General features: G+C 37.7%; 1 pseudogene; it reads right to left on the bottom strand.

Annotated features, from left to right (window-relative positions):
• Positions 1–2,817: 2,817 nt before the first annotated feature.
• LOC113611769 (histone-lysine N-methyltransferase, H3 lysine-36 and H4 lysine-20 specific pseudogene) lies at positions 2,818–3,873 on the bottom strand (annotated as a pseudogene).
• Positions 3,874–4,170: the final 297 nt, after the last annotated feature.

Here is a 4,170-nt window from a genome sequence, read left to right as displayed (position 1 = left end):
CTTGAACCACCCCCTTCCCTCACCATCCTCTTTCAGCTAATCTACCAAGTCACTCAGATTCAACATTTTAAATATCTCCTGTCTCGAATTCCCCCTTCCCCTCCCAATTCCCACTGTCTTAGTTCAGTCCTTCAACCTGAATATTGAAACAGTTTAATGGGTGTTTCTCCAGTTAGCCTAACTGTTCTCCCTCTATTCTGGTTCATCATTCTCTCTGCTGCCCCTAAACTTAACCTTTCTGAGATTAACTTCCTATAAAGGATCTACACAGTCTATCCCTGGTCTATCTAGCCAGGCTCAACTCCTGTCACACAACCCGATCTTCTCTTTTCCTTCACCCCCATATCCATCCAGTCAGAAATCCCTCCTGACATTTTCATGACATATACCTCATAGCACCCCTGCTGTGCTGTTCCCACTGCTCTTCCACCAGGATAATGCCAAGCCTCACCATTCTCTGCCTGCACTTTTGTAATCATCCAAGATTGCAACTGATCCCACTGTTTCCAGTCTACCTTCACTGAGTTTTGTTTTTCAGTGTATCAATATATTTATTGTTACAGCTTTATTTTTTATTATTTTTATTGATGTATAGTTGATTTACAATGTTGTGATAGTTTCAGGTATACAGCAGAGTGATTCAGTTATATATATAACTAAATATATATATACACACACACACATATATATCTATTCTTTTTCAGATCCTTTTCCATTATGGGTTGTTACAATATATTGAATATAGTTCCCTGTGCCATACAGCAGGTCCTTGTTGCTTATCTATTTTATATATAGTAGTGTGTATCTGTTAATCCCAAACTCCCAATTTATCCCTCCCCTGCTTCCCGCTTTGGTAACCTTAAGTTTGTTTTCTGTGTCTGTGAGTCTGTTTCTGTTGTGTAAATAAGTTCATTTGTATCATTTTTTTAGATTCCACATATAAGCGATATCATATGATATTTGTCTTTGTCTGACTTCACTTAGTGTGATAATCTCTAGGGCTATCCATGTTGCTGCAAATGGCATTATTTCATTCTTTTTTATGGCTAATATTCCATTGTATGTATATATACAACATCATCTTTATCCATTCATCTGTTGATAGTGTTGTTACAGCTTTATATTATAAACTTAATATCTGATATAGTGAGGCCTCTCCTACTTCTCTCCTCTCATGCTTCCCTCTTGCCATTTATTCATTAGTTTCAAAATTGCTTTACTACTTATAGACCTTTATTCTATATAACATTTAGTATCTTAAAATATTTTGAAAGTACTACTGAGATTATATTAGATACATAGTTTTGGGGGAGAATTACTTCTTTATAATTTTGCATTTTCCCATCCATGAACATGGCATATCTTTTCATTTATGCAAATTCATTTGTTATTTAATAGAGTTTAAACTTTTTCTTGGTGAAGTTCTTTTTTCTTAGGTTAATTATTAGATTCCCTTATTGCTTTTTGGCTATTGTAAATAGTATCTTATATTATTTTTTCAGCTGGATCTTACTGGTATAGAAGATGCTTTGTTGTACTTCTTATCCAGTTTTGGAACCTGGTTCCTATATGCTTCATAAAATGAGTTAGGGAGTTTTTAACCTTTAAAAATTTTCTGGAACATCTTTGATGATAGTGACTGTTCATTCCTTGAAAGTTTGGTAAAATTTACTTGTGTGTGTGTGTGTGTGTGTGTGTGTGTGTGTGTGTGTGTGTGTGTATGTGTGTGTTTAGGTAGAGAGCTTTTGATGACTATTTTAATTTATAGTGTTTGATTCCAATTTTCTATTTCTTCTTTTCCTTTTTTACAGTAAAATGAATGTTTAATGCACTCAAAATTATCAACACACAGCATAAAATTTTCTCTGATTAAATCTTTACATAATATTTCAGAGATATGTTGGGAGGAAATGGTATCCTCTTTGGTGACATTACAGGTGACCATGACAATGTGTCTGGACAGAAACAAAATCAGAATCAAATATTTAAAGCTGAAAGGAATCTTGTAACAATCAAGTTAAAAGAATCAGATTTTAAAGGTGATTAAACTGAGGCTAAGAAAAGTTAACTGATCATTTAGCCAACTAGGAATAGTCAAAAAATTCTGCATAAGATCCAACTTTTAAAAAACTTTATCATTTACCACAATCTAACAGTAGTATGTAGCACTATTGAGTAACTCAAATTACATTTTTTTCCATTTCTATACACATACACCCATACCACACATTTATATACACTTCAAAATTTAAAACTAGGAAAGGTTCAAGAGCCTACTCTGATGGTGGCAGTTACCTGAAGCATAGGATTCTGTACAATACGTAGTTCAGGAAAATTAGCCTAATTTAAATTCTGACTGATGTCCAAGAAGGCCTTCTCATCTTAGCTACTCTGAATGTTTACCCACAATGCATTTCAACCTGCAGCAAAAAGTCACCCCATCAACTAAAAATATAAGCCATGCCTTACGCAGAAACAGGACTCCAGGTAATTAACTGGTTCACCTGTACCCGTAATACCGGCAAACCAAAGCCGAGCCCACTTAAAAAAGAAAAAGCTAAACAAATGTATACCTCCATCTTGAACATTTAAACCTGAACTCAATCAAATGCCCTTAAGAGTTTAACTCTTAGCCAGTCCTCAATGGAGAGTTAACTGGGAAGAATCAAAAAAGAACCAAACTCATACAATAGAGGAAAATTTTTTAAATCAAAGTAAAATTTCCCCAAAGAGCTTATCATTAGCAGTAGGCTTTCATCTGTGAACTGATAAACAACCAAAAACCAATTAGTTATAATTGGTTTTTATAGTTTCGCTTTAAGTTGCCTGTATATATACATTTATGTATATATTTAAGTTGTACTAAAAACTGCTTACAAATGGCAATTCTTGTGAAGTAGATGATGACGAAGTTCCAGGTAATTCTAGCATGTTTCCTAATGTACTGGTACTGGAGTCTGGATCATCCTGAAAAGATAAATTTATTGAGTTTAATTGCTCTTCTATGGTAATGGTTCTATCGCCTAGTGAAAGGGGGGCTGGGAGAAGGGCTGCTTTTTCATTGCTGCCGTCCACTTCATTTCTTTGCTTACTTTTCTGTGTTTCAGTTTGAGGAGCTAATGGCAAGAATGGTGATTTGACTGCACCGTGTCTACTGTCTGGTGTGCTGTCTTGTTCATTTCCCCTGGCCACGTCTACACCATTCTCTGATTTAGGCTCATAATTGCAGGTGGCATTGGTCTGTGTTTCCTCAAAGATCTCCTCTATACTCTCATCCTCTGTGCCTGGCTGTTCTGGGTCCATTTCAGAATCTACATCTGCATCATCCAGACAAGTAAAATTCTCAAAGTGCAGAAAGTCATTCTTGATAGTCTTTGTTACTTTTATCTGGAGTTCAGGGGAGTTACTACAAGAGGGTTCCTGTTTCATAGCAAGTGCTGTTGGACCACCAGGACTCAGGGAAGTGCAAACAATTGGCGACTGAGCTCTTGAATCACTTTTTTCAGGGTCTGAAAGGATTCTGATCCATCAGCAGACCCATTTAGATACTCTACATTGATCATGGAGGCCAAATCCTGTAGTCTCCGCAGTGGAATGTAACAAGATGGAGAATCTTGTCCATAAGCATTTGGGGATTTTTCACTGGCAGTATGTAGCTGCATAGTACACCTATTAAGTGGCTCAGAATAATTGGATTCACCATTACCGAAAGGGCTGTCCTTGTCTTCAGGGGCATCTAAATTCAGTGGATTGGAAAAGGGCAGCAGACAATTTCTTCTAGGTAGTTCACAGGTCTGATCCATCCTGGGCCAGCATCAACCGTGCCCCGCGCCCCATCCTGGGCTGGCTGGGGGGAGAGGGTGACCCTCATTACACTGGGGCGTGAGTGGAGCGATGGGGAGAGCGCAGAGCCGCTCTCCACACCCGCCTCCCCCCGCGTCTCTCTTCAGGGTAGAAGGCAGCGAGTGCGACTTGCCCCGGCCTATTCCGCCGCTGCCCCCAATTTTCTATTTCTTCTTGCCTCAATAATTTTGCCTGAGGAGTCCCCCAACTGCCATTTCATCTATGTTGTCAAATTTATTAGCATATAGATCTTCATGACACTCTGATTATGTTTAAGATCCTTGCTGTGTCTTTAGGTATTTTTTCCTTATTATTCTGTTTTATTTA

The sequence above is a fragment of the Aethalodelphis obliquidens genome, unplaced genomic scaffold (assembly GCF_003676395.1).
Source record: "Aethalodelphis obliquidens isolate GAN/ISIS:26980383/991018 unplaced genomic scaffold, ASM367639v1 scaffold70, whole genome shotgun sequence".
In the NCBI taxonomy this organism is placed as follows: Eukaryota; Metazoa; Chordata; class Mammalia; order Artiodactyla; family Delphinidae; genus Aethalodelphis; species Aethalodelphis obliquidens.
The sequence above is the reverse complement of the archived record's forward strand: the minus strand, read 5'-3'. Positions and strand labels throughout refer to the sequence as shown.